This window comes from Paroedura picta, chromosome 6, assembly GCF_049243985.1.
Source record: "Paroedura picta isolate Pp20150507F chromosome 6, Ppicta_v3.0, whole genome shotgun sequence".
Lineage (NCBI taxonomy): Eukaryota > Metazoa > Chordata > Lepidosauria > Squamata > Gekkonidae > Paroedura > Paroedura picta.
In genome coordinates this window covers 2,674,322-2,695,664 of record NC_135374.1, presented here as the reverse complement: position 1 = coordinate 2,695,664, position 21,343 = coordinate 2,674,322, and the positions used below count along the sequence as shown (strand labels likewise).

At 51.3% G+C, this 21,343-nt stretch overlaps 1 pseudogene across 1 annotated transcript in view; it reads left to right on the top strand.

The window, feature by feature from the left end:
- Window positions 1–16,155, top strand: part of LOC143840544 (disintegrin and metalloproteinase domain-containing protein 20-like) — a 35,325-nt pseudogene extending 19,170 nt beyond the window's left edge. Inside the window, exons 13-22 of the transcript XR_013232235.1 lie at window positions 65–230; window positions 1,173–1,262; window positions 4,718–4,910; window positions 5,789–5,894; window positions 6,777–6,960; window positions 7,339–7,416; window positions 9,171–9,282; window positions 10,443–10,542; window positions 11,811–12,594; window positions 15,923–16,155. The product of XR_013232235.1 is annotated as a disintegrin and metalloproteinase domain-containing protein 20-like (transcript). The remainder of the gene's footprint in view (window positions 1–64; window positions 231–1,172; window positions 1,263–4,717; window positions 4,911–5,788; window positions 5,895–6,776; window positions 6,961–7,338; window positions 7,417–9,170; window positions 9,283–10,442; window positions 10,543–11,810; window positions 12,595–15,922) is intronic.
- The last annotated feature ends 5,188 nt before the right edge of the window (window positions 16,156–21,343 follow it).

The following is a 21,343-nucleotide window of genomic DNA, read 5'->3' as shown; positions in this document are numbered from 1 at the left end:
CAGGACTCTGTGAGCCTAAGAGGGGAACAACACTCCTGTAAGACGACAAATCCTTGTGTTGCAGAGTATGCCGAAAACTCAGCAACTGCAGCCGGCGCGTGTTCCATGACTTGGTGCGGAGGCCGGGGAAAGAATGCCTCCTGAACCAGCCGAGCAAAGTGGTCAAGACGTCCGTGTGCGGAAACGGCATCCTCGACCGCGGCGAAGAATGCGACTGCGGCCTGGATGAGGTAAGGCATTTGGTATCCTCCGAGGGGCGGTGCAGGCCTTTCACAGTCCATGCTGCCTGGTCCTTTTCCATCGGAGACGCCGGGGATTGAACTTGGGACCTTCTGGGTGCCAAACAGAGGCTCTGCCACTGAGCTACAGCTCCACTTTATGGCTCTCCAGGGTCTTGGGCAGAGGGCTTTCCCATCACCTTCTGCCTGGCCCTTTTAAAAATTTATTTTACTTTTATCTATATTTTAATTTATACCCTGTCCCTCCCAACATAGTCAGCCCAGGGCGCTCACATTAAGATAAAACAATAAAATGCAACAATTGCCATAAAGACCCCTTCAATTAATCCCCCGTAAAATACAGAAACAATCTAAAATTTCCATCAGATCAGGGGTAGTCAACCTGTGGTCCTCCAGATGTTCATGGACTACAATTCCCATGAGCCCCTGCCAGCATTCGCTGGCAGGGGCTCATGGGAATTGTAGTCCATGAACATCTGGAGGACCACAGGTTGACTACCCCTGCATCAGATGACAGAGCCCCATTCCTCCCCTACCCCAGTCAGTTTGAGCCAGGGACCTTCTGTGTGCTCCTCCTTTTGTCTCCGGTGTCTCAGGCAGACCTTTCCCTCCCCTCCTGCCTGATTCCTTTAGCTGGAGATGCCGGGGATCGAACTGGGGATCTGCTGAAGGCCAAGCAGAGGCTGTGCCCCTGACCCAGAGCTCCTCTCCATCTGGCGAGGCTGAGAAGGGATGGCAATCTTCCTGTCAAAGGCCCAGGGAGGCCATCCCCCTTGCTCTCTCTGCTGATATGCTGCCCCGCTAAAACGTGGGCTGCAGATTTGCAGTGCAGCTTGGCAGTGGGGGTACCTTAGGGCACAACACATGTGTGAAAGTGCTCGGCTGGACAAGCCAGGGGCACTGCTGAGATAATGATGCAGCCTTCGTTTGCAGGAATGCACAAGTCACGGTTGCTGCCAAACAAATTGCAAATTCAAGCAAGGTGCAGAATGCCTTGATGGGCCCTGCTGTGAGAGATGCCAGGTAAGTTTAAAAACAGATCCATATAAAGAAATCCTCAGCAGGACAATTTCTGGATTTTGTTAAAGCAACACAGACTCCTGCAGAATGAGTCAGAGATCGCCTGAATTTCAGTCCGGATGAGAAATGCCAACTTTTGCCATTTTGGAAACGCTTGGAATTCATGCAGTGCTTTGCAGTGGTTCTGTGGATTGCTCACACAATAACCTTGCAAGGTAGAACACTTTAATTGAGCTCCTGTCCTAAGCAGCGTTTTTAACCCTCGAGAACCCCCTGAAACATTCTTCAGGCTTTGAGAAGCCCCAGAAGTGGCATGATTGTGCAGAATGTGGTTGGGAAGCAGAGCTGTGGACACCCCCACCAGAGACCCCTCCCCTTCCCACTCACCCCCAGGCCCAACATTGGCCATCTTGGGAGGGGTGGGTGGGTTAACCTGTCCGCAATAGTCCTATCACCCTATAAATGCTTAACACATTTTAAAAAATATATTAAAAATGAATTCATTCCCACCCATTTGAGAAAGCCTGATCTAACCAATGGCTGGTTGCTTGTGGTCACTCAACGAGTCAGGATTTGAACTCAGGTCTGCAGAAGCCTCTGAGTTAACAACCTCCAAAATGTCCTCTCGCTAACAGCCTTGCTCAGATCTTGCAAACAGATGTTTATAATTTCCTTGACTGCATCAGCCCCTCTTGAATTGGGTCTTCCTCTTTTCGTGCTGCATTCATCTTTTCCTGGCATGATTGTCTTTTCCGGTGACTCATTTTCTCATCATGATGCCCTCTGTTTAGATTCAAGTGGGTCGCCGTGTTGGTCTGAAGTAGCACAACAAAACCAGAGTCCAGTGGCACCTTTAAGACCAACAAAGATTTATTCAAGGCGGGAGCTTTCGAGTGCACTCTTCTTGTACTCAAAAGCTCCCGCCTTGAATAAATCTTTGTTGGTCTTAAAGGTGCCACTGGACTCTGGTTTTGTTGTCCTCTGTTTAGTCAGTTTAGCTTCCTGGGAGAGTTTGTTTGTTTATTATAATATAACGCCCTTCCTGGAGGCTCAGATGGGTTCACATAAACCAGAAACAATACAGATAACTTAGATTAACAAATAAAAAAAGTGATAACAGCAAGCAACATGGAACAGTAGAAAAAATATGGAGAACATTCAATTAACTCCTACTGCTAGCCCGGTGGGCTGGGTGGAACTGCAGTGGGTGCCACGGGAGGGAGGCTCAGGAGGAGGGCCCTGGGGAAGTGGTGGTTCAGGTCGACCTCAACCAAATGCCTGGCGGAGCTGCTCCCTTTTGCAGGCCTTGCGGAACTGTTCGAGTTCCGTCAGGGCCCTGATTGTTTGATCTAGAACCCATACATTTGTCTTTTTGGCGGCCCCCAATATCCGTAAACCATTCCTCCAACACCACATTTCAAAGGAATCGGATTCTGTTCCCGTCATCTTTCTCACACTCACGTAGTCATGGGGAGTGCGATTGTGTGAATTACAGTATTTGCTGGCGTATAAGACTACTTCCCCCCCCTGAAAAACATGCCTCCAAGTGGGGGGGTCGTCTTATACGCCGGGTGCACTTCAGTTGGAATAGACATAGTTGCCCATAGTGGCCCATAGTACTGTATTTTGAGTGGAAATGTTGGGGGGTCGTCTTATATGCCCAGTCGTCTTATACGCCAGCAAATACGGGTAGTTTGACCTTGGTCAGCAGGGACACATCCTTATCTTGCATTGGTAAGAAGACCAAGTCATTTGCAACTTCAAGGTTCATTGAGAGGCACCATAGAGATCAACAAGGCTGTCCAGGTAGAAGATTTCAAAAGTCAAAGTTCCCTTCCTCAGGATGTTGACTCTTCTACCCTAAAACAAAGTATTCTGTTTTTTTCTTTTTTGGGGGGGAGGGGATAGGCTTCATCTGGGCATAGATTTAGGGTCATTGCAGGTAGGCAGGTAGTGGTGAATTTCCTCCACTCTGCAGAGGGTTGGTCTAGATTAGTGATCCCCAACCTGTGGGCCGAGGACCACATGTGGTCCTTTGACTAATTGGAGGTGGGCCCCGAAGGACGCCTTCTCTCCCCCCCCCCCCGGCCCTTTACAACACACTTTGGGTGTCCTTGACTCCCATCACTCCCAGATGGGACCATCTTGCTGCAGAGAAACAAGCTCAGGGTTCCCATTGATTTGTCATTGTCATGAGTTAAAATTTCCATGAAAATAAAATGTTCCTTATGTTCATTGTTGTGGCGTGTCTGTATCTTATTTTGAGGGGATGTTTAAACATTACCTTAGGGTAGTGGGCCTCAGTAAAATTGTCAAGCGTTGAGTGGTCCCCGGTGATAAAAAGGTTGGGGACCACTGGTCTAGATGATCCTGGAGGTCCCTTCCAACTCTATGAGTCTATGATGCCAAAGCAGTTTGAGAATGGGCCTTATATCACAAGGCAGATGGATCCCCCTTCTGTATGGCTAAATATGGTGCCTTCCATGGAGATTGAACAAGATGGGCAGGGGCGTGAGTCTGTCTGTAGCAGGAGAAAAGAGCCAAGGTCCAGGAGCACCTTCAAGACCAACAAAATTTGTGGCAGGGGATTTGTTTCTGTGAGCCTCTGCTCGCTTCTTCTGATACAGCTAGAATGTGAGTCTCTATCGTCTATATTGAAGAGCCTCTTGTGGCGCAGAGTGGTAAGGCAGCTGTCTGAAAGCTTTGCCCGTGAGGCTGGGAGTTCAATCCCAGCAGCCGGCTCAAGGTTGACTCAGCCTTCCATCCTTCCGAGGTCGGTAAAATGAGTACCCAGCTTGCTGGGGGGTAAACGGTCATGACTGGGGAAGGCACTGGCAAACCACCCCGTATTGAGTCTGCCATGAAAACGCTAGAGGGCGTCACCCCAAGGGTCAGACATGATCCGGTGCTTGCACAGGGGATACCTTTACCTTTTTATCGTCTATATTGGAAAGTAGACTGATTTCTGGTGCAGAATGACTTAAGCAGTCAAATGACAATAGCAGGTGAATGACAACAGCAGATAACAAAAATAGAGTCCAACAGCACCTTTAAGACCTATAAAGTGCATGCTCTCAAAAGCTCACACCTTGAATAAATCTTTGTTGGTCTTAGTGCTCTTGGACTATATTTTTGATGTGCTACTTCAGGCCAACATGGCGACCCCCCTTGAATCTAACAGCAGACAAGATCAGATTCGGTGTGATACACAGAGGGGTTATAGGTGGGGAGAGATCAGCACTGGTAGTGAGACAGGAAACCAAGATCTTGATTCAGTCCAGGTGGATGCATCGTCTCGAGCTACAACATTAGAAGTCGTTTTTCAAACAAGCCTAAAAGAAACCCAATCTTGGGCTTTAGTTCAAAGGAAGTTTAAGTATCCTCTCAGGGAAAATGCCGCAGTTGGGATTATGCCTCCCAAGGGTGAGCACAGCTGTGGTTTTTTTTCTCGCCAACAGTATCTCCCAGGGGGAACGGCGTGTCGACCAGCCGTCACGGAGTGCGATCTTGCAGAATACTGCAACGGAACTACAGCTGATTGCCCTCCAGACGTCCATAAGCAAGACGGGTCCCCCTGCAGCAGAAGAGCCAGCTGTTACGCGGGGCAGTGCTCCGACCTCCAGCAACACTGCATGGCCCTCTTCGGCAGCGGCAAGTCTGAGATAACCCCTGAGGAAACAAATCCCCACTGCTTGTCCAGGATGCTGGACTGGATGGACCAGAGCTTCATCCATCAGGGCCCCTGTTCTGTTCTTATGCCTGCTGCGTTAGGAACCCAGAGGTTGAGCTGCAAAAATAATTTTTAAAAATCGCAAAAATATTCATTAAGCAAAGCGCCCTAGTTCAAAATTATTAAAAGCATCCATAAGTCACATAGTCGTCATCATTTGGAAACATCACAATTCTAACGACACGTGGAACAGACCAAATGCATTTCGATCCCGAGGGGTCTTCTTCAGTGGTCAAATTGTCATTCATTCATTCATTCATTCATTCATTCATTCATTCATTCATTCATTCATTCATTCATTCACTCATTCATTCATTCATTCATTTACTCATTCATTCACTCACTCATTCATTCATTGCTCAGGGCAGTTCACATAAAACAGAACAGAAAAATTATGAGTACTGCACTCACGCATCATAGAGAAATTTATCAGGTGCTGCTCTAACTAGTTGTTCTAATGCAGGGGTAGTCAAACTGCGGCCCTCCAGATGTCCATGGACTACAATTCCCAGGAGCCCCCTGCCAGCATTCGCTGGCAGGGGGCTCCTGGGAATTGTAGTCCATGGACATCTGGAGGGCCGCAGTTTGACTACCCCTGTTCTAATGTAAAGGAATCTGATTTGGAGGCCACCTTCTAAAAATATGCCCTTCCAGAGGCCCCCGCTCTCTGCTTTTCCCAGCTCTCAATCACCAGAGCATTCCCACGTGGGTCAGAAAAGGCTTTGCCTGTCTCTTCACAGGCCTGGGTGCGCTTTGTGTGTGCCTTCATGTTGTTCTTTTGCTGCTTCCTCCTCTGCAGATGCAAACCTGGCCCCACTGAGCTGCTTCAGGGAAGTCAACACACGCGGCGACCGGACAGGCAACTGTGGCGAAGAGGGACAGAAGTTCAAGAAGTGTAAAATAGAGTAGGTCGTCCCTGGCCCCAAGAGTCTGATTTCTTTTGTAAAAAAATATTTATTTGTGAGGCTCTTTTCTTCCTGATAGCGCTCAAGGCGGCTTCTAACATAGATAAGATACACAAAATAAAATGTGTTCCGTTTTGGGCACCCCAGTGGAAGAGGGATGTAGACAAACTGGAGCGTGTCCAGAGGAGGGCAACAAAGAGGGTGAGGGGTTTGGAGACCAAGACGTAGGAGGAAAGGTTGGGGGAGCTTGGTCTGTTTAGCCTGGAGAGGAGACGACTGAGAGGGGATCTGATAGCCATCTTCAAGAATTTAAAAGGCTGCCATGTAGAGGTTGGAGCAAAGTTGTTCTCTCTTGCCCCAGAGGGACAGACTAGAACCCGTAGGATGAAATTAATTCAAAAGAAATTCCGTCTAAACATCTGGAAGAAGTTCCTGACAGTCAGAGCGGTTCCTCAGTGGAACAGGCTTCCTCGGGAGGTGGTGGGTTCTCCATCTTTGGAGATTTTTAAGCAGAGGCTGGAGAGCCATCTGACGGAGAGGCTGATTCTGTGAAGGCTCAAGGGGGTGGCAGGTGACAGTGGATGAGCGAGAGGGTTGTGAGTGTCCTGCACAGTGCAGAGGGTTGGACTAGATGACCCAGATCCCTTCCAACTCTATGATTCTACATAAGACCAAACAAATTGACTCAAATGCAGTTGCCTCCTCAGACTGAAAGTGCAAACCTGGGACTTTCTGCATGCCAAGCAGAGGCTCTTTCCTTGACCCCAGGCCCTGTCCCTTGCCTGCCCCTGCCCCTGGCTGTGAGGGGGGCCCCGAGGAGGAGATTTCTGGCCTCCCCAGTTGGGCTCCAGCAACTGCAGGCTTGCCTGTTCTCCCTTTCAGAGATGTCCTTTGCGGGCGGCTCCAGTGCACAGACATTGACAAGATCCCCAGGCTTCCCTCGGGGCAAGGAGTCCTGCAGACCCCCCTGAAGAAGGCCCAGTGTTGGGGCACCGAGTTTCACCTCAACCTGGAAGCCTACGATCTCGGAGCGGTGAGAGACGGGACGGCCTGTGGCACCGGCAAGGTAAGGTAGCCAGCCGTCTGCCCCGTTGTTCTCGAAGAACTGAGGCTGCCTTCTTCTGAGCCCAGCCCTTGGCCCGTCAAGGTCAGCCTTGTCTACTCTGGCAGCTGCTCTCCAGGGGCTCCGGTAGAGAAAGGTCTTGCCCATCCCCTCCTGCCTGGCCTATTTAGCTGGAGATGCCGGGGATTGAACCTGGGACCTGCTGCATGCCAAACAGCAGCTGTGCCACTGAGCCAGGTTCTCAGGCCAAGGCCTTTCCCCTCCCCTCCTGCCTGGTCCTTTCAACTGGAGATGCCGGGGATTGAACCGGGGACCTTCTGCGGGACTCTGGCTCTCCTGGGGTTGGCAGGCGACTTAAATACACATGTCATCCTTTTCTAGGTATGCATAAACAGATCATGCGTCGGTCTGGAAGTCCTGAAATACGACTGTGATCCAAGCAGATGTCACAACCGAGGGGTGAGTGGCCGAGAGATTCCCCTCCCTTGTGCCCAGGTGGGCTAACGAGGGATTCAGTGAAAGCCCCAGGTTAAAGCCCTCTTCCAAGCCCTGCTCTCTGGGCCTCCATCTTGAGGTGGGTATATGGGGGCCAGCTCCAGGTTGGGATGGAGCTGAGGTACGGTTTAGGAAGGGAAAGGACCTGAGGTAAAATGCCGTGAGTCATAGAAGCATGGGAGGGGACCTCCAGGGTCATCTAGTCCAACCCTCTGCAAAGAAGACAAAGGAGAGCTGGTTTTTACTGACCGAGGATGCCTCAAAGTGGCTTACAATCACCTTCTCTTCCTCTCCTGCCTTCCAGCCCTTTTCTCCAGGGGAACTGATCTCTGTCATCTGAAGAACTATGGAGATCTCTGGTTGCCAAGGGTTTTGGTGTGGTGGCATCTCACTTGTGGAATGCCCTCCATTTTGAAGGTTGCCTGAGGTGTATTTGACTGGGATTTAAGTTCCAAGCTAAAACATTTATTTTTAACAAAGCTTCCAGTGGGGAAGAAAGCTGGATTTCTTAGCACAGCTAATCCAGTTTGAGAAGCCGTTTTGGAAACATGGTGCAAATTTCAAAGATGGATTTGTTCAAATGTATGTTTACACACACACACACACACACACACACACACACACACACACTGGTGCTGCTGCTCCACTGATTTTATTTATTATTTAGTACACAATAAGCATTCAATAAATAGACACGTGCATGGGGGAAAATCTGGACCGTTTCAGAATCAGCCCAAGTTGACTCAGCAGAGGCCTCTGCCTGAGAAAGGGGGGTATTTAAAGGGTGAGAAAAGCAGCTGATCTGTCATGGTGAGCTGTTTTGTGTCTCTCCTGCCTGAGAAAGCATTTAAAGGGGCACCATGTGGGGATCATGGAGAGTGGAGGCAGGGTGGTCTTTTCCTTCCACTGGCACCACAGCTGGCACCCCACATCTCCTCTCCCTGATGCCAGATGGCAGCCCCCTTGCACAGCCTTCTGAAGCTGCAGGAAGAAGGCTCCCTGCAGCCTCACAGGGTAGCAGGGGGCGGGGGGGGGGGGAGAGCTGATGTGAGAGCTCTGAGACTGCAGAGACAATATTGAAAGAGCCACCAAACAGCTGAATCTGTTCTCAGGTTCAGCTGTTTGGTGGCTCCCCCCCAGCCATCTCAGGCAGCGAATCTCCGCTGACTGTGAAGGATGTGAACGATCTGCATTGGGGAAAGAGGCATATAAAAAGCCACCAAACAGCTGATAATCAGGATCAGCTGTTTGGTGGCAGACTCCTTACAAAGCCCGATCAAATCAGCCGAATCAAGCCCAAATAAAATTGATTTCTGCTTCTATGATTCGGCTCATTTTTATTAGGCTCAGATAAGTATTATAAGGGGTGGCTGGAGATCTCCTGGGATTACAGCTGATCTTCAAGCGGCAGAGATCAATTTGCCTGGAGGAGATGGCCGCTTTGGAAGGTGGACTCTACACTGCATTATACCCTGTCAAAATCTCTCCTCATGCTCCTCAGGCTCCATTCCCCCCCCCCCAATAAATCTCCAGGTATTCCCCAACCCAGAACAGGCACCCCTTCCTGCACAAGAATGCATTTTTGCTGACAGTACTAGCAACTGGAAGATGTGTTTTGCGTTTCTCAGCTGGTGTGAAGCCCCCGTGCTTTGTGCTCCATCCTCAGGGCTCCATTGTCAGGGGGTGTATCGGCTGTCTATCCTCTGCCTGCCTTTCAGGTGTGCAACAATCGGAAAAACTGCCACTGTGCGTACGGATGGGCTCCCCCCTTCTGCGAGGGCAAAGGCTACGGCGGAAGCATCGACAGTGGCCCCCCTCCGGTTTACAGCAGTACGTATTCCGAATTCATGAATTGTTCTCTGTGTGTTTGCATTTCACTATTTGGTTTGCTCCTCAGTTGTCGGTTTCAGGCCTGCATTGGTCTTAAGTCACTGTGGTGTCGGTTCTATGTGAATAACCCCGAAAGGTTTCTATCTTGCTCACATGTCACTGCCCCTAAGCAGCTGAGCCAACTCCCAGCTCATGTGCAGCTTGCTCTGAGCCATCAGGGAAGGGTGGCCTATAAAGAAGAAGAGTTTTTATACCCCGCTTTTCATTACCTGAAGGCGTCTCAAAGCGGCTTATAATCACCTTCCCTTCCTCTCCCCATAACAGACACCTTGTGAGGTTGGTGGGGCTGAAAGAACTCTGAGAGAACGGCTCTGTGAGAACAGCTTCTAACAGGATTGTGACTAGCCCAAGGTCACCCAGCTGGCTGCCTATGGAGGAGTGGGGAATCAAACCCGGCTCTCCAGATTAGAAGCCGCTGCTCTTAAACTCTACACCGATCAAGAAAATGACAATGCAGTCCTCAAGCAAAATTACCCTCTTTTTAATCCACCGACTCCAGGGGACTTTGTAGGGTTTAACTCTGCGTAGGATTTCATTGTCAGACCCCTAGCTAGGGATAGGCACGGACCTAAAAATTCTAGTTTGGGGATCAGGGCATCCCCAATCTGCCAGTTCAGGCAGCCCTTTCTTCTGACCGCTGCAAGCCACCTCTGGGAGAAAAGGGGGGCACACAGGAAGGGTTAAATGGTGGGCAGCCATTTAAACTTAACACCCTGGTGGTTCAATTAGCGAGCAAAACAGACTGGTTAAATGGCTGGCAATTCAGCAGACCTGCCCTGCTCAGCACCTGAACTGCTAAACCGAACCGGACAAAAATCTGAGAAATGTTCATGGAAGGCACTTTCCCCAGATGTCCGTTTGGGGGCTATAAACCAGACCAAATTTGAGCCAGATTTTGGCTTGTGAACCAGTTCATGCTCATCCCCCATTCCATTTCCCTTGCACTGCTAGCACACCATGTCTCCCCTGTCCTATTTATGTATTTTATTTATCTACATGATTTATAGTCCCCCTTTGTTGCTGAGGCTCGAGGCAGATTGCATAGAACTTCTGAGCCTGGAGTGCCCCAAACAGGATGCTCTTCTCTGCCCTTTCCCCAGGTAACTTGGCTCTCATCATTGCGATGGTTGCCCTGGTCGGAGTGGTTCTCTTTGCATTTCTCGTCATCTCCGTTTTTAAGAGACAACAACTCAAGGCCTGGTAAGTAAACTTGGTCCTGACCTGGGTGGCCCAGCTTAGTCCAAACTTGTCAGATAAGCCGGGCTCAGCCACAGTCTGTCCTTGGATGGGAGACCACCAAGGAAGCTGTGCAGAGACAGATAATTGCAAACTACCTTTGTTCGTCTTTTGCCTTGAAATCCCTGTGAGGGGTTGCTGGGAACTGTCTTCAACTTGCGATTTGGAAATTGGGCCACAATTTGGCTAGATTAAAAGAGGAGGCTGGGGGGGGGGGGAGAGCATGCCAAGCAGCTGCTTTGTCATGATCAGCTGCTGACTGGGTCCATTAAATGCTTTCTCTGTCAGCATTAACCCTGTGTCAAAAGAGAAGACGGGGGGGGGGCATTTAAAGGGCTCACCAAGCAGCTGATCATGACACCTCAGCTACTTAGAGTGCCCTTTAAATGCCTCCCCCCCTTGTTTTCTCAGGCCATATTTTGTGTTTTTATTTTATTGTGAACCGGCACGAGCCAGGTTGCTGTGAGCGGTGGTATACAAATTTGCTCTGACCCTCTACCATCTAGCAGTTAAATACACGTGTGCCAAAGAGGGCAAGCTCTATGCCGCCTTTCTCGATCTGCAAGCTGCCTTCAATTCCATCCCTAGATCTCAGCTATGGAAAAAACTATCAGACTTCTGTATCTCATTCGTAACCTTCACACAAATACTGGCTGCTGAATCCGCAGTGCCAGGGATGGGAAACTTTCTGATAGAATCCCTGCCAACAAAGGCATTAAACAGGGCTGCGTTTTAGCCCCATATCTATTCAACCTTTATGTATCCAATCTGGCTGAAAATTTTACGGCAATTCGTTGTCACGCTCTGGTCCCTCTCCTTTTGTAAGCGGACGATGTGGTCCTCCTTCTCTAAGTGATCCGGGATTTGAATTGCTTTATCTTTTATATACATGTTTTTGCTGTTATGCCAAAAAAGCTATTTGACTTGACTTGGTATACAAATTTCATGAATAAATAAATAAACAAACAAACAAACATACAGAAGTTCTCCACTGCCTGGAAAGTCACGGTGGGAGAGAGGCATGTACAGGGGGGGGGGAAATCTTTGGATTCAGACAGATCAATTTGGCCAAATCCAAACTACTGAAGGGTGGTTTGGGCAATTTGAATTTGGCCTGACTGTATTCCAGCTGAATCCGAAAGTCAAATATTTTCCCCCATACAGATGCCTACTTGGCTACACAATCCGTACTGGAGAAGGTCTACTAGCTTCCCTGTGCTTTGTGTCTTCAGGTTTGCTCAACCAGACAGGAGACAAGAAACATCACAATCAGAGCTTATGTCAGAACCAGAAGATACACTGGATCCAATGCCAGAACCAGAGCCTATACCAGAACCACAGCACACATCGCCTGTGAAACGTACACATTCACAACGTACATCGCTTGGGAAACCTACGTCACAACTAGAACTTACACCACAACCACAGTATCTCCCAGAACGGGAACTACAATATCCACCAGAACCAGAACCTAAACCACAACCACAACATCCGCCAAAACGAGAGCCTAGACCACAACCAAAATATCCACCACAACCGGAACCTAGACCGCGACCACAATATCCACCACAGCCAGAACCTAGACCACAACCGCCGTTACCACCACAATCACAATCTCTACCCCAACCAGAAACCAAGCCACAAATACAATACCCACGGCAGCCTAAGCCACCATCACAACACGTGATACAACCAGAACCTAAGCCACAACTTCAATATCCGCGCCAGCCTAAACCACCGTCACAACATGTAATACAACCAGAACCTAAGCCACAACTACAATATCCACGGCAGCCTAAACCACCGTCACAACAAGCAATACAACCAGAACCTAAGCCACAACTACAATATCCACGACAGCCTAGACCACCATTACAACACGCGATGCAACCAGAACCTAAGCCACAACTACCATATCCACGGCAGCCTAGGCCACAATCACAATATGCCCTAAAACCAGAACATAGACCACAGCCTCAATATCCACCAGAACACAGGCCACACCCTGAGCAGGCGGTAAGTAACTTGTTTATTTGAATATTTCTGTCATCTTCTCGCGGAAATTTAAGGAGAGGTGATTTAAATCAGTGGTCCCCAATCTTTTTATCACCAGGGACTGGTCAATGCTTGACAATTTTACTGAGGTCTGGGAGGGGGGGTAGTCTTCTGCTGAGGGACGTCGCTGCCACCGCCTGAGCCCTTGCTCCACTTGCATTTCCGCCGGCACCCCTGACTTCCCACCACCCACTGGGGGGCGCTGCCAGCAGCAGCTATGCAGTGTCACACCGAGGGGGAGCCCCAGCCATGGCGGCTGCTGGAGAGCAGCAAAGGTGAGCCAGTGGCAGGGCAGCCCCCGAGGCAGCAATCGGGGAGGAGGACGAGGAGGAGGCGCGGCCCGGTACCAACTGATCCACAGACCGGTACCGGTCTACGGACCAGGGGTTGGGGACCATGATTTAGACAAAGAACTGTGTGTGTCATGTGGCCAGAAGATCCTGCAGTTATCTGGCATCCAAAATTTCCAGATTTTTAGCATTATCCAGGGGTGTAGCGCGAGAGACTAGCAGGATTGGCCTGGCCACCTAAAGTATGGAAGGCGGATAATAGAATACAAACAGGCAGTTACAGTTGTGCAGAATTGTGGCTTAATGGGGCAAAATTCCAGCACCCAAATGCGATCGTGTTGCAGCCCACAAAACTATTTTCCATCTGTCACAGGAATGTAAGTGTTGTGCTTTCCAGGGAGATGTGACTGAGCTCATTGTACTCCCCCCCCCCCCCAGCTGGGATGGAGTGGATTAGTATTCAAGTGGATTGCCCAATCTATCTGCATAACTGTTCTACTTACTTGGCTACATATTTTATATTATTGCTAGCTTCAAAGCCCGTTCCTACGAGCAGGCCTTGAAAGAGTCCCCTCCCCTGGCCCCTGGCCATGCAGCTTAAGGTGGCTTTGAGCCAGATAGAATCATAGAATCATAGAGTTGGAAGGGGCCATACAGGCCACCTAGTCCAACCCCCTGCTCAACACAGGATCAGCCCTAAGCATCCTAAAGCATCCAAGAAAAGCGGATCAGGTGGGACGGGAGGGGGCTGGCCAGCTCGTTAGCAGGGCTGGGACAGAGCTCCTTAGCAGGCAGTCAGCAGGCCAGGAGGCCCTCATTAGCAGGCTCTCCACCACGACCCTTTGCCCAGGGCCCTCTCCCCTTACCTGCTGCTGCCTCCAGGCACTGAGGTGCGTCTGAGAGCAAAGAGGCTACTGTCCAGGGATGGAGGGCAAGAGCTGCAGGGGCAGGGCCTGATTGGCCCTATTCCAACTTGGACAGCCGGACACGTTCCACCCCCCAGGCTGTTTCACAAATATATAGAGGAATAACAATGGATAAGGACTTTGTATTATTATCTGCTTCCTGTGTGTTATTATTTATCATATATATATATGTTGTGTGTAGCCAGGAAATCCAAGGACTATCTGGCAGCCAGGCCAGGGGCATTGGGAAGTGGTTTGCCATTCCCTGCCTCAGCATTACTGATGTGGAACATCTACTGGCGCACTCCCTCAAACGGAAATGCAGACGGAAGTAGTCCGTTATCCTGCCTTAGGGAGCACGCCAGCAGGTGGTCCGCAGCAGCAGCAGTGGTGGCGCCAGAGCAGTGGGGCCTACCACTGAAGTGTGCTGATTGCTCTGGTGCCGCAGCCGTAGCCAGTCTTCCAAGGCCGCTCCCACCATCCTAGGTGGTCATTCTAAGCCAGCTGGGTGTAGTGGTTAGGAGTGCGGACTCCTAATCTGGAAGATCCTTCTGTCTGTGCACAGAGGCAAGTTGGGGGTTTTCAAGGGTTTCTCCGTTGGGTTTTGCCTCTTGTCATGTCGTGCCGAGATAAGGATGAAGAGCCGATTGAGCTCCCCGTGGTCGTGGCTCCCTTCAAACCCACAGCTTTAGCAGAACGGTGATCCGGGTGGGTCTGAAGCAATGGAACAAAGTTTGAGTCCAGGGGCAGCTCTAAGGGCAGCAAAGTTGAATTCTTAAAAGTGCCCCTGAACTCATGCAAAACTGAATCATTCAAAGCGATTTTTAGGCAGGCAGTTAAATTAGACTGTACTTTATGACCCAAGAGCCATCTTGGTGTAGGGGTTAGGAGAACAGATTTCTAATCTGGCAAACCAGGTTTGATTCCCCACTCTTCTGCATGCAGCCAGCTGGGTGACCTTGGGCTAGTCACAGCACTGATAGAGCTGTTCTGACTGAGCAGAAATCTCAGGGCTCTCTCTGCCTCACCCACCTCACAGCGTATCTGTTGTGGGTCAGCTGGGAAGGCTAGCTGCCTTCCAGCTCCGACCTGAATAAGTCCAGAGAGCTCTGGGCGGGGGGGGGGCACGTTTGAGAGGCTCTGCTTGTCTTCTCTGTTATTAACCATCAAAACGCTTTGCAAAGTGTCAACATCTGGAGCTGAGCCCGGCTGTGGCTCCGCAGCAGAGCCTCAAGTCCAGTCCTCAACACCCGGGGGGGGGGGAGCATATCAATCACACAATAAATAACATAAAAATACTGGCCAAGGGTTTCACTACCATTAAGGGGGGGGCATGTCTCAGTGGCAGAGCCTCTGTGTGGCATGCAGAAGGTCCCAGGTTCAATCCCCGGCAACATCTCCAGTTAAAAGGAGGGGATGGGAAAGACTGAGACCCTGGAGAGCGGCTGCCAGTTGAGCAGACAACACTGACTTCAATGGACCAGGGTCCAATTCACTATCTGACTCAGCATCAGACAATCAGTTAACAGAGACCGTGGATATTTCGGCATCCTTTGGCCCTAGCAAAGAGACTGATGCTAGGGTTGCCGGCCTCCAGGTGGGGACTGGAGACCACCTGGGCTTATAATTGACTCACAGTCGATAGGTATCAGTTCTCCTGGAGGAAATGGCTGCTTGGGAGGGAGGGGGGATCTCTGTGGCAATATACCCTGCTGAAGTCCACCCCTCAAAGTCCACCTTCCCCAAATCTCTAGAAATTTACCAATGCAGACTCTGATTTTACTGTTGACTCATGTTCAATGTATGGTCTGCAATAAATTCCGTTGGCCCATCTAAGCATAACAAACTGAATAACGCAGGCATGCAGATGAAAAAGAAACAGCTTTCCAATCCGCCATTAGACCAAATCTGAACCCAGGAATCTCCAGGCGAGAACTGGAGATTCCACAGCTTTTACGGACCTCTGCTTCAGTGAACGCCATCATGATTTACCATACAAAAGCAGTTCCGCTTTGAAAGTTGTTTATTCATGCGGCCACCAGTGCACCGTTCCAAATCTCATGTCTTCTTTCTTTTGCTTTGCTATTTTCAAAGAAACGTAGAAAGTCGTCACTGAAACCCTCCAGAGGCACCAGCTGAGCAGGAGGACGTTTCCCGGGCCAAAGAAGTCGTGGAACGGACTCAGCACCATCTTGCCTGTCCCTTTTCTCCTGCTTTGTCTCTGGGGTCTCGAGATGAAAACCTCTTCCCTCAGACGTGGCAAGCATTTGCCCTTTGTGTCCATCTGGCGTTCCAACTTGCAGAAATAAATGAGGTCACGTTTGGTCCACAGGTGTGTCATTTTGCTGCAAAGCTAATTTTGCTTTCTCTGGCCTCTTTGATAGCCCTGATTGGTCATTCCTGGGACTGAACTCTGCTCTGTGTTCTTTAGAGACAGAAAGCCAAAATGATGGAAACACAGGTGGAGGAAGAAAGTTAAAAGCAAGGCTCCTAGCGCAAATGAAAGGAATCTTGTGGTATCTTAAAGGCACAGGAGGGATATTTTCGGAGCAGAGCCATGGGGGTCTCCCGTAGAACAGATGCGAGTCCAGGAGGGGCAGCTTAGAGATGACGAAGATTCTCAGGGTTTGGAGGCGGGGGGCTCAAAGCGCCCCATGAGTGTCCTGAACTGGCCAGCAGATATGGATTCATCTGGGTCGCCGTGTTGGTCTGAAGTAGTACAACAAAAATAGAGTCCAAGAGCACCTGGAAGACCCACAAAGATTTATTCAAGGTGGGAGCTTTCGAGTGCATGCACTCTGTGCATGCTCTCGAAAGCTCCCACCTTGAATAAATCTTTGTGGGTCTTCCAGGTGCTTCTTGGACTCTAATTTTGTTGGCCAGCAGAGGTCAGTGTTTCCTCAGATTAGCTTTAGGACCTGCACTGTAATCTGCCAATGTGTCTGATCCACTCAGTTTAAAGTGAAACTGGCTGGAAGGTCACTAATGTGATTGTTGTATAGCACCTTGAAGACCCACAAAGATTTATTCAAAGATTTATTCAAGTTCACGCCTGGAATAAATCTTTGCTGGTCTTCAAGGTGCTATTGGACTCTATTTTGTTGTGCTACTTCAGACCAACAAGGTGACCCACTTGAATCTATCCTGTTGTATAGAAGTTGGTTGTTGTTGTTGTTGTTGTTGAGTTCCTCGGTCCAGCCTTTGCCTCTTTGCCGGGCTCACAAGAAAGGGCAGAGATGACCTCCCTGGGCCCTGACCTCTGAAGGAGGACGGGCATTGGACATTCCGTTGGTGCTGAGCGTATTTACCCTTCACCTGGCGAGACTCCAGGGGACTTCCTGAACAGCTAACCTTTAACAGGTGAAGCAGAGATTCTGACGGTCATACCAGTAGCCCCTGCTTGGTGCCCATAGATGGCATGGTGCCAGCCAAAATCCTTCCAGGGTCTACTGAGTGTTTTCAGAAAGTGGGCAGCCCCGGGTGGGGATTTCACCCTCCAAAATTCGCTGCCAGCCGCCACAGCCCAAGGACAAAGGATCTCCACCAGCCTCTTGCAACCTCTGGGCCGCACAGTAAGCCCTCCTTTCAAATTGGTTGCCTGGCCACTGAGTTTCCTAGGAGACGGAGGGACGGACACCAGCTATGGCTGGGGGAGGAGGTTGGACAAAAGAAGAGGTGGAAGCACTGGTGTCCCATATAGGACCCGGCCGTGGAGACACGGCCGGCGCCCTGGGTGTGCTCGATCCCCTTCTAACCTCCGTCCCATCCCCAGGAATGTGAGGGTGGAGGCTAGGGTAAAGGGTCCAACATTGGTCTTGTGCAACGCAAGGTCGATTAAGAACAAGGCCTCGACTCTGCAACACTTCATAGCGGAGTCGAAGGCGGACCTTGCTTGCGTGACCGAGACCTGGGTGAGGGAAGGCGAGTCAGCGGCCCTGAAAGAACTAGCCCCACCAGGATACTCGGTCCTTCACCAATCTCGGACCCACAAGAGGGGAGGGGGGGTGGCAATTGTGGTCCGGGAGGTCCTCACCTGCAGGGCTCTCCCAGCGCCGGAAATCAGTGGAGTGGAGTGTGTCGGTATTGGATGGGACTCGGTCGAGAGTGTGGCTATCTGGTTGGTATACCGTCCGCCCAACGCGCCGCCAGATGTCCTGCCCCGCCTGCTGGAGGCGGCGGCCGCCTGGGCGTTGCAGTACCCCAGGCTTCTGATCCTGGGCGACTTCAACGTCCATGCGGACGCGCCCCCTTCAGTCCATGGTGGAGACCTGGTGTCATCCATGGCGACACTAGGGCTTTCGCAATTTGTTGCCGGGCCCACCCATCACGCCGGCCACACACTCGACTTGATTTTCGGCGCTGGGATAGAGGTGGATCTGGATACAGCTTTAGCTGTGCCGTGGTCAGACCACTATGCCCTGCGGGCCCGGCTCAGGATACCACCCCCCCCCCAGTTGGGCGGCGGGCGCATTCTAGCCCGCCCGCGGAGACTTATGGATCCAACTGGATTCCGGAATGCTCTGCGGGACCCGATGCCTCCTGGCGACTCACTAGCGGCTTTGGTGGCGGACTGGCAGTCCCGCCTGACAGCTGCTATAGATGAGATCGCCCCTAAACGTCCTCTCTGCCCTCGACTCAAACGGGCTCCCTGGTACACCGGGGAGCTACGGGAGAAGAAAAGGGAAGTGAGACGACTGGAGCGAGTGTGGCGGAAGACTCGCAATGAAGCTACGAGAACATCTTATTGCACGCTTATGAGGGCGTATGAGATGGCGGTGAAAGTGGCAAAACGTGAATTTTTTGCCACGGAAATCGCGTCCGCAAGCTCTCGCCCGGCCCAATTATTTAGGGTAGTTAGATCCCTTACCGCCCTTGAGGGGCGCCAAAATAATAGCAAATTGGAACTTGGCCGTGAGGCATTTGCGAGCTATTTTGCGGACAAAATCTCGTCTCTCCGCCACGATCTTCCCGCCACAGTTAATACAGTAAATGAACTGGAGGCCTGTTGGCCGCCTTTGGAGGTGACGTTTGATGGCTTCAGACGGCTCTCTTTATCCGAAGTGGACAAGTTGCTAGGCTCAGTTAGGGCGACCACTTGCCCCCTTGACCCCTGTCCATCATGGCTCCTCAAAGGAGGCGGCCAGAAGATAGGAGGCCAGCTCAGGGACATTATCAACCTCTCCCTGGAGTCCGGGGAGTTCCCTGAGCAGCTGAAGGGGGCAGTGGTTCACCCTCTCCTGAAAAAATCTACGCTGGATCCGCGGGACCCTGCCAGCTATCGCCCAGTGTCGCACTTGGCGTTCCTGGGCAAGATGGTTGAAAGGGCCGCGGCAGACCAGCTCCTGGCATTCTTGGAAGAAACTTCGGCATTCGATCCATATCAGTCTGGCTTTCGACCTGGCCACGGGGTGGAGACGGTGCTGGTCGCCCTGTTGGATGACCTCCGTCGCCAGCTGGATAAGGGCGGGTCGGCAGTGCTGGTTCTTCTGGACCTGTCGGCCGCTTTTGACATCGTGGACCACGAGCTGTTGGTCCACCGCCTTGCCGGCACGGGGATACGGTGCACAGCGTTACGCTGGATACGCTCCTTTCTCCAGGACCGGACCCAGAGGGTTGCAGTGGGAGATGAGTTCTCGCGTTCCTATAGACTCCCTTGTGGGGTCCCTCAGGGTGCGGTCCTCTCCCCCACATTATTCAACATCTTTATGCGCCCTCTGGCCCAGCTGGTACGGAGTTTTGGACTGGGTTGCCACCAGTACGCTGATGACACCCAGCTCTATCTCCTCATGGACGGCCGCCCGGACTCCCCCCCGGAACCATTCGCCAGATGTTTGGAAGCAGTGACAGAATGGTTCGAGCAGAGTCGCCTGAAACTCAACCCCTCCAAGACGGAGGTCCTGTGGCTGGGACGTAGGGGGCAGGACCAGGAAGCGCGCTTACCCACTCTGGCAGGGACGCAACTCACCATCACGTCCCAGGCCAGGAACTTGGGTGTGGCCATTGATGCCTCCCTGACTTTGGAGGTGCAGGTCAAAAAAGTAGCGGGCCAGGCGTTTTTCCACCTTCGCCAGGCCCGACTATTAGCGCCCTATCTGTCCCCCGAACACTTAGCCACAGTGATCCATGCAACGGTCACCTCCAGAATAGATTTCTGTAACTCGCTCTACGCGGGCCTTCCCTTGTCCTTGATCCGGAAAATTCAGCTAGTGCAAAACGCAGCTGCTAGGGTCCTTACTGGCACATCTTGGAGGGCCCACATCCAGCCAGTGCTGAGGCAGCTGCACTGGTTGCCAATTGCTGCCCGGATCCGGTTCAAGGTTCTGGTTCTAACCTTCAAGGCTTTACGCGAGTTGGGACCCACATACCTGAGGGACCGCCTATCGCCCTATGCCCCTCGCAGGGCCTTGCGCTCTGCGGGTGAAAACCTGTTGGTCGTTCCCGGCCCTAGGGAAGCACGCCTGGCCTCGACCCGGGCCAGGGCCTTTTCGGTCCTGGCCCCGACCTGGTGGAATGAGCTCCCGGGAGAGCTGCGGGCCCTGCGGGATCTTTCAACATTCCGCAGGGCCTGCAAGACGGAGCTCTTCCGCCAGGTTTATGGTTGAGGCCGGGGCTGATAATAGATCTATGCCTCCCCCGGGGACTCGGGTTCTGGACCCGAAGCAAAACATCATCAGGACCTCCTCTCCACCCGCTAGTAGTGGGAGGGAGGGGGGGAGTTGAGCTGCCATTCTTGCCATGCCGGCAATATTGGCAATGTTATTATTGTTTTATGGGGTTTTAATGGGGAATTGCGATATTGTTACCCGCCACGAGCCGCAAGGGAGTGGCGGGCTATAAATCTAATAATAATAATAATAATAATAATAATAAGGAGGGGGAGGGAAGAAAAAGCTTCTTTCTCTGACCAATGAATCATCTTTATGCACCGAGGAAAACAAATTGACTCTCCCCTTTTTATTTTTTGCATTTTAGTTTTTATCCGTTTCTTTTTCCTTTTGGGGCCTTAATTTTTTGGCCTTCGATCCCCCTTTTTTGCATCTGTAACGTTTTTTTTTTTGTCGCTTTAAAACATTTCTTGATTTTTGTAAAGGAAAGCAAATAGATCCAGCTAGATATGCAGCCCATAGAATCCTGGAGTGGGAAGGACCCTCCTGGGTCATCTGGTCCACCCCCTGCACCAGGCAGGACACTCACAACCCTGCAGATAACTGGGAACAGGAGCCATCCCTTGCCAGGGTTGCCAACCCTGCAGGTGGGGCCGGGATCCCGACAGGGATCGGTCGCCCTGGAGAAAACGGCTGCTTCGGGAGGCGGACTCTGCAGCCTGGCGCCCTGCCGGGGTCCCTCCTCAGCTCCCCTTAGCTTCCAGCCCCAAACGCTCCCGCTGTCTCCACTCCCGGAGCTGGCAACCCTCCCCCCTAGCCCCGCACGGAGAGGAAGTCATTCTGCACGCGCTCAGAGGCACTGTGCTGCTGCAGAGGGGGCGTGCCAAGAGACCCGCAAGAGGGGCTTTCT